The following is a 9,802-nucleotide window of genomic DNA, read 5'->3' on the forward strand; positions in this document are numbered from 1 at the left end:
CTCAAGGATAAGCTATGCTCAGCACCAGTACTTTGTGTACCGACACCCAACAACAAGTTTGTAGTATACTGTGATGCGTCGAAGCAAGGTTTGGTTTGTGTTCTGATGCAAAATGAAAAAGTGATAACCTACGCCTCAAGACAGCTGAAGGAATACGAGAAACGCTATCCAACACACGATATGGAGTTGGCAACGGTGGTCTTCACATTGAAAATCTGGTGCCACTATCTTTATGGAGAACAGTGTGAGATTTATACGGACCACAAGAGCTTAAAGTATTTCTTCACACAGAAGGATCTCAATTTGAGGCAGCACAGGTGGTTAAAACTAGTAAAGGATTATGACTGCGAAATCCTATACTTCCCAGGAAAGGCGAACGTAGTTGCAGATGCGCTAAGTCAGAAGAGTTACGGAAATCTAGCAGCATTATCCAGATAAGAAAAGCCGCTACAGCAAGAGCTAATCAATGCGGGAATAGAAGGAGTCATTGGTCAACTGGCTAACTTGTCCATCTAGTCAAATCTATTAGAAGATATACGGATTAGGAAAGGGCGTAATGTTACATTAGTAACACATATGGCTACAGTCAAAGAAGGCAAGGCCACAAATTTCTCTATATCAGGACATAAATTCCTGAGATATAAAGGTCGAGTATGCGTGCTGAATGACCATGGAATTAAGATGAAGATTTTAGAAGAGGCACACACTACCCCATACTCAGTTCACCTGGGGTCGACCAAGATGACTCATGACCTTAAGGCACTATATTGGTGGCCCAAAATGAAGAAAGACGCAGGAGAATATGTGTCCAAATGTGTTATATGCCAGCAAGTAAAAGTAGAACATCAGTGACTCGCAAGCTTATTGCAACCACTTATTATTCCAGAATGGAAGTGGGAGGACATAGCCATGGACTTCGTGACAGGATTACCACGAACAAATAAGCAGCACGACTCATCTTGGGTAGTGGTAGATAGACTAACCAAGCCAGCTCACTTTCTGCCTGTCAAGACTATGTACATTACAGACCAGTACGCAGACATTTATGTTCGAGAAATTGTACGATTGGATGGAATCCCTAGGTCCATAGTATCAGATAGAGGATCAGTGTTTACATCGAGATTTTGGGGAAGCTTGCAGCAAGCCATGGGTACCAAATTAAGCCTTAGTATGGCATTTCATCCTCAGACTGATGGTCAGTCCCAGCATACCATACAAATTTTAGAAGATGTGTTGTGCGTTTATGTACTAGACTTCAAAAGATTGTGGAGTAAGTATTTTCCACTTATAGTGTTCTCCTACAACAATATCTACCAGTCAACGATTGGTATGGCACCCTATGAGTTACCTTATGGTAGGAAGTGTCGATCGCTATTAAATTGGGACGAGGTAGGAGAAAGACAACTTCTTTGAGAGGCTCAAGATGTAGTGGCGCTGATTAGAAAGCATATGCTTGCTGCTCACAGCCGACAAAAAAGTTATGTGGATGCCAAGCGGCGAGATGTGGAATTCAAAGTCGGAGATCAAGTCTTCTTAAAGATATGTCCTATGAAGGGAGTGAAGCGGTTTGGGAAGAATGGCAAACTTAGTCCCCGGTTTATAGGTCCTTCTAAGATATTGGAAAAGGTGGGAATAGTTGCATATAGATTAGCCTTACCGCCAGCTCTAGCAGATAGCCACAATGTGTTTCACATCTCGATGTTGCGTAGATATGTATCAGACCCATCTAACGTCCTCAAGTACAATACGATAGCACTCCAAAAAGACTTAAGTTACGAGGAATGACCGGTTAGCATCCTAGAGAATGGAATGAAGGAATTACGGTCTAAGACTATTCCAATAGTCAGGGTCCTATGGAGTAATAGTTCAGAACAGAAGGCAACGTGGGAGTTGGAGGAAGACATCTTAGCACGGTATCTGACATTGTTTGGTAAGTAAATTTCGGGGATGAAATTGTTTTAAGTAGGGGAGAATTGTAGTGTCTCAGAATTTCACTTAAGCTAGATAGTAGTAGTAGTAGTAGTAGTAGTAGTATAGTAATTTCTTGTAGTATTTAAGTTTTCGTGGTTATTTGTTCAAGTCGAGATTTAGTTGCAAACTCATAGAAACAGTTATAGATTTTATATGTTTAACCTATAGTTTAAAAATATTAAATATAACATAAGGTTTGACTAATATAGCTAGTCCTAGAAATATTATTTATTATAACCTATGGTTTAGATAGAATTAATAAGAACGTAACACTTGTCACAAGCATGTTTATTAAGGATTTAATCATTTTAGATGAATAAATTAATAATAGACGAATCTAGAAGCTCTAGAACCTTCCAGGAGCTGTTAGCATCACGATTTACTCAGTCAAAGTTATTTAAACAAATTCAATATATGTTGAAAGAGTGCAAAAAAGTGTTTGATATATCAACGTATGATGATATATCGCAGCTATAGGGGCCGATACATCACCTAAAGGAGATACAGAAAACACGTCGACTTTGGTTGAACGAAACACGATAGCACAGGACATAGGTAGGGGCGATATATCGCCTAGGGTAGGCGATATATCAGCTCTTGGAGCCATTTTTGAATTTTTGTGTATTTAAATTAGAAACAACCCTCAACCACTTGGAATTGCTCTTGAATGTTTTTGACCGAGTTTTGGGCGTCTGTTGAAATGAAAATTCAAATCTTTTCAATTTATATTCATTTATTTATTCAATTTAAAAGGGGGTAGTTTCACTCCTTGAACTATATAAATAGGACCTAGTACTCAGCCATTTCACTCATCATTCAAGCATTCTTCAGAGCCTCCAAGTTGCTAAGATTACTCTAGAGAGAAAACACTTGGGTTTTGGGTTAAAATATTTTCCAATCTAAGCTTTTCTAAACACTTGGGAAGTAAGATATAGTGATTTTTCGGTATCGAGGTGTAGATCGGAGTTCTAGATCATCCAAGGTATTCTTATCATCGGGTTTAATCCATCATAGTTCTTTTATTTTCTTCCATTTTTCTTTCAAATCCTAACTTGAAATTATGACTTCTTGGTAAGGTATTTATTTTCTTGAAACTTAAGGTTCTTCGGTAAATTTCTACTTTGATGGTTTAGTTCTCTTTTTCATCTCCTTTTCTTTAGAAACTCATGGTTTTTGTTGTTGGTTTTAGGAGTGTTCCAATTCCGTTCTTGTCTCCAATATCCTATTTTTTGGTATGGAAAATAGGTTAGATTATATGTGTTTATATGATGTGTTATGATATGTTTATATGCTATGATATGTGCTATGTATATATGCATAAATATGTTTTGTTGTCTCTTTCGGCTTATAGTTGCTTAGATAGCAAACCCCAAGATTTTTATCATTATCGTGGATTAGAGTTATGATTTACTCTACCTTGATTAGTAGATAGAGGACCAAGATGGGTTATCATATACTATTTTGTGATCTAACCTACCTTGATTAGTAGACTGAGGACCTAGATAGTTTTATCACATACCACGGTAATGAGTTAATGGCCATTAATATTGTAGTCCTATATGATATACGATTTTACGTCATATGTTTATAGTATATGTTTTATGATTTATGATATATGTTTTTTGTAAATTTTCCTTGCTGGGCATTGGGCTCATTCCTTTTGTTTTAGATGGTGCAGGAAAATGAACTTAGAAGGCGGGACAAATTTGTGGTAGCTTGGCCTGTGTATTGGGGATGGATGGATTGATTAGACTGCGGGAAGATAGAGGATGGCGTTGTTTAAAGTCTTTTAATTTATGTTTTATGTATTTTCGCACTTAGTATTTAAATGATTGATTAAAATTTATGTTTTTATGTTTTATGTACTAAATAATGGGTACACATACCTTATTTTGCATTTCGTACCGTATTTTGGATATTTAATACAGTTCTAATAGTTTATGTATGTAATTATTCCAAAATAGTAGTTATGTTTAGTAGTTTTTAATGGTCCAAGATCTAGAATTAGTCAGGGCATTACAGCACCACCGCGACTTCGAAGGACTCTAGGCGGCGGAGGGTGGCTCGTGTGGGGCTGGGCTCGTAGGGGTTGAAGATCGGTGAACTTCTACGTCCAACGGTGCAGCGCGTGTCGATGGTGGACGGGGACAAGGTGACGGTTGACGCCTTATATTGACGCAGGCAGAAGAGAAAGGGAAAGAGGTGTGTCCTTGTTTTCTTCTTCCTTTGTGTGATGGTGAGAAGTGATGCCTTAATATAGCCCAATTCGATAATGATAGAAATTTTTGTCCTTTTTTACTTGAAAGTATTTAGGAAAAACTTTTGGAGCCCTTAATACTCTTTTAGGATACCCAAAGTGAGCCCTTAAAAGTCACCACTCATATTAGAATCTTAAATTTTCTATTCAGGTTTTTTAGTACCCACATATATTTTTAGGACACTCATTGCGAGTCCTAAATTTTTTTTTTGAAGGACTCTCAATGAGTGTCCTAAAAAGTCCAGGAACATTTGTTATGAAAAAAAATTCAAACTTTTGCGAGCCCTAAAAGAATTTTTTTAAGGAGTCTCAATGAGTGTTATAAAAAGTCCAAGAGCTCTTTTTAAGGCTCGAATCTAGGTGAGTGCCCTAAAAAAGTTTCCTAAAAGACTGCTTTTGTAGTAGTGAATGTCATATTGTTTGGTAATTCTGAATATTTTTTCTTTTTACTGGAATAGGGTCTTCTTGTATGTAGGCTTCCTTTCAGTTAAGTAGTGTGTCCACCTAATTTCTTTGGTAAACCCTTATTGTTTTTTTTCTTCAATATATTGTATATCTATCCTTAAATCTTTGATAGTTTTAAAACAAGTACATTTTTTTTCTTAGGTACACAAAACAAAAGAAAAAGGTAATGAATGCAAGTTAATCTCATGTATAGTGGTTAACCATATGTGAGTTCCAATTTTTATTTATTTGCTTAATGTGATTATCCATTTCTTTGAGTGGCATAAAGAATGAGCATGAAAGCATTATTAACTTAAAAGACTAATATTTTTCTTATCACTTTGAGCTCTAAAGAAATAATTTTTCATTTTAAGAAAATGGATGATTATAGTAGTTTTGTTATTGCATCTATATAGTATCATATTATGGAAACTACATGAATATTTTGTCTTATAAATATGCTCTTCACTTTTTAGTTGTGGATTATCATATATATCACTGAAACGAAGTTGCACGAATCTTTAGTGTGCTTAAAAACATGTTCTTAACTTAAATATAGTTGTAGATTATCATCAATTTCCCAATTTATGTCTCTCATTAATGACTTGTTTTGTTGATGGTGTTCTCTTATTTTTTTTTTTTTGGCTAAGGACATAAATATAGTTTTGAAATACCCATGAAAGATAGGTTAAATGATCCAGCAATTGTTTGGTTGCTTGAAGAACTTGTCATCCGTCATCAAGTCAAGTAATTGTTTGGTTTATTAGTATATCGAATATATATACTTTTTTTTTTTTTGCTAGAATCATGTATATATAGTATATGTTATGACTTGTGTTTTAGTCCGGACTTTAAGTTCTATGTAGTTTTTTTTTCCATCAGAATATAAGTTCTTTGACTTGATTTTATTCTTGAGTATTTAATGGAGGAATTATAGTTCCATTTCTTGTTTGCAATTTTTTCTTCTGTTTTGAACTCCCTTATTAGTTGTTGAACTGTAGTGTGCATCTTATTAAGTTAAGTATTGCTAAAAATTTTAATAATGGCTGAAACTTGATGATTATTGGGATAATGATGGAGATATAGTTTTGCAAACCATGGGCAGAAACTAAAATGTTCGTGGTGATATTTTAATGAGGATGAGTTTTTGGATAATAAGGTAATTATTAATAAGTATATATGTAAAGGAAACTTGTTGTACTGACTTTTAATTTCTTGTTGGTTGTTTTTGTTGCTTGAGTAAGCTCCTTTAAAAGTTGCTACTGATTTTCATACAAAATTGATATATAGGGATGATATTCTAAATCAACTAGCCATTTATCTCTCTTACTTTTGGTCATTTGTCTTGTTAGTTATTGATTTGTTTTTGTGGTCTTATTCTTGTGTTACACATATCTTTCCTGGTTTGCACATTATGTGTTTGTCTGAATGCCTCAAAGAATAATATGGCACTCTTGTTGTAGTTTTTGTAATACATGATATCTTCTAGTTTTATGATATACTTATCCCTCATTAAAAGTTGCAGCTGCCCTTTTTCTTTCCAATTGTAAAGGTTAGTTGTTATGCCTAGAAAAAGAAATTTTGGGTCTAGTTTATTTATTATGTGTAAAGGAATCTATGCTTATTTCGACAACCTTCTTATTTATTTATGTAATTTTCTTATACTCTATAAACTTCCCAACTTCTTATTGTTAAATTTTTAGGTTCCACATAGAACCTCTAGACAGTCAAAAATTTGCAAAGCGAGGAAGAAGTTGCTTGAAGAATCAGTCATCAAGTCAAGCAATGATGGATATTATGGGGTTCCATCTTTAACTCAACTTATTATTATTAGATTTACTAGGTTTGTTTTATAATGTGATAAGATTGATTATTTATATTTGTTCCAAATAATTTTTTTTAGATTTGTAACTATGTCATTGAATGTATAAGTTTTGCTATTTTAATCTATAAGTTTTCAGATTTGTATATATATGTTTCATTTAAATCATAATTTTAATTTAAAAAAATATATAAATTAATTTTTTAAAATTAAAAATATAACTTTTAAGGGCATGCATGGTGCGTCCTAAAAAAATTCTTTTAGGGCAAGCGAAGAGAGCCCTAAAAACTTTATTTAAAGGCACTCAACGAGATCTTTTAGGACACCCAATGCAACCCCTAAAAACATTATTTTAGGGCTCGCAATGCGCGCCCTATAAACTTCACTTCTTAAGGCTTTCAAATAGAGAGCTCACAGGGGGCGGGTCCTAAAAAGCTTTCTTTGTAGTAGTGTAGTGATATAAAGTTTCTTCTCAACTTGAGTATATGTGTCTTACATTAGTTAGCACTTTGATTTCACCATTTTACTGTTTGATTGCAACTTTCCCAATGCCGATTACCCTGCAAGAGAAATCATTTCCCATTAATACACTATCACCATTTGTTTCATTATATTCAAAGAAAGACTCAATATTATGACACATATGATAAGTGCATCCTGAATCAAGGTACCATTCTAAAGAGTTTGCTCTTGTTGATATAGAAAAAGTTTTCCTTTTGATGAGTTATCATATTTGTTTTCTGCTATAGTTGTTGAGTCACTTCTTTGATTTCTATGATCATGCAATTTCTTGCATCCTTGAGAAGCTTGGTTTTCATGTTGAGGCAAAAGACTATAGTTGTTTCTTGAGTCACGATTTGACTTCAAATTGTCATGATTCGACTTTAATCCTTGTTGATTCTTTATAAAATTGCAAAATATTTTAATGGGCACAATCTTTCCACAATGCTAGATTCCTTCCCTCTTCACTTTGAACAAGAGTTATAAGATTAATAGTTGCTTTCTAAGCTTCTCTTTGATGATCTTTCTCGAGCAATGTAGACCTCATCTTTTCTGACTTATTTTTCTATCTGCAATTAGAATTCTTTGGATTTCAATGCTCCCAAAACATATTCTAGAGAAATCACATCTCTTCCATATTTGATGGCTGCTTTAACTTCTTGATATGTTATAGGCAGCAATCTAAGGAGTATTATTACTTGACTTTCTTCATCTACTTCATGTTTGATGTTGGAAAGACCTACAATAATTTCATTAAACTTTTCAATGTTTTCATCTAGAGATAGCGAAGAATTCATTCTAAAACCATACAATCTTTCAAAAAGATTGATTTTGCTTAATATAGAAGGCTTCAAGTAAAGTTGTTCAAGTTTGTCCCATGGTTCCTTGGCTATCTTCTCAGATGTTAATTTTCTCCTCACTGAATTTAATAATACATGATGATTGTGTAATAAGCTGTCTCTTCCATTTCATCTATCTCTTCAGCCTTCTTTTCCTTCAGCAACTCCTTGTTCCCAAGGACCTTCGAAACTTTCTGGGCACTAGAATGCACTTAAGGATTTCTCTCCACAATGAAAAATCACTAGTACCATCAATCAAATTTCTCTAATTTGAACTTTGTCATAGTAGACATTCTTGCCTGAAGGTGTTCTTGAGCTTTCTTGCTGAAATGGTCTTCGGATCTTGAGCTCTTGATCGATTAACCTGGCTCTAATTTTGTAGGTACACCTCTTTGTTTACCTGCTCAAGATCTTAGATTGAGCACTAAATCAAATGTTAAAACAAGAACAATGAAATAGTTGTTTCAACATATATATTAAACAATAACTATCAACAATCAAAAGTATAAATGTAAGAAGCAATAGACACCAGATGTATACTGGTTCAGCCAAGTTTCCTTGGCCTATTCTAGTTTGAGAACTCTATCTCTTTGCTCTTTATTCAATAAAGAAACATGGGACACAATATAGTCAAGATTTTGATGAATCTATCAAACTCTCTTATGTTTCTCTCTCTAAACAGTTGTATTGCTACATACAAATCCCACACCCAGCTCATTTCTTGATCCCCTCACTTTCTTTATCTCTCTCTCTCTCTCTCTTCATCTGAATGTTATTACGTTACAAATGGAGAAAAATGAAGCCTCTATAAATAGGCTCTAACAACATGGTAAATCGAGCAAGAGGTTTCAGTTGTCATGAAAGTTAGAGCAACTGAAACTGAATCGACAGTTTGTTAAGATTTGTAGAAACTAGTCCACATCCATGTTGAATATTAATTATGAGTATCTAATAATAATTAATTTTGGTTTTACACTACTAGAAAAATTGGCTTTAACTTTGGTTTTTACACATAAGGATATTGGGAAATACATAAAAGTGAAGTTAAAGCTTTTAAAAGGACTTTTAACTTCGCTTTTTGGTTTGCGCTAATAGAAATTAAGCTATTACTTTGGTTATATACGTAAAATGAAGTGAAAGGGTAATAAGCGGCGGGACATTTTTGCGAAAAATATTACATAACCCTTTAACTTTGGTATTTAGCAACATCAGCTATCTCAAGAGTTTGAGGAACACTTTTTTTGTGCAAACTTAGCTTTGACGTATGAGGAATACTGTTCGATTAAAGGAATAATAACAGTCGTAGTAATTCTCATTAACCAATCATTTATGAGTCGTGAGTCCATCTTCATCACTTCAGAAGATGCAAAGCGAGAAGCAACTTTCGATAATATTGGAGGCTCAACCATGCCTTTTGGCATGATGTATCCCTTCAACTTCAACTTAATCTTTAACTTAAGATAAACTTGACATGATCATGATTATCTCCTCTATGAACTGTGGAATATTTTAGATATAAATTGAATGTTAACAAATTTGGGTAGTCCTTTTTATAGGGGAAACTCTGCCAAAACTTTTAAATAATATTTAATCCTTGAGAAATTTTTAAAGATGCATTTGGGAGAGCCTTTACGAAAATACACGCGTCTATTTTATGTTTTTTGATATTGAGTTTCTTAGTGGTTGACGACCTCCTCCCAATACAACATGAATTGTTAGAAAGATTGAAATCTTTGAATTATTATTAGGTGAATTTAGCTTTATAGCAACTTATAATTAGGTCAATTTGTATGAATACTATGTGTTGATTGCCTTTTTCGCTATCAACAGTTATAAAAGAGGTTGAAGAAATAGCTATATGAACATGAGTTTTTAGGTGGTTCGGGTTATAAAAGAACCCTAGTCCACGAGTCTTTTTGTATTAGGGAGGTTGAAAGCTTGTAGTTGTAAGCTTCTACAATATCTTCT

This window comes from Humulus lupulus, chromosome 2, assembly GCF_963169125.1.
Source record: "Humulus lupulus chromosome 2, drHumLupu1.1, whole genome shotgun sequence".
NCBI lineage: Eukaryota > Viridiplantae > Streptophyta > Magnoliopsida > Rosales > Cannabaceae > Humulus > Humulus lupulus.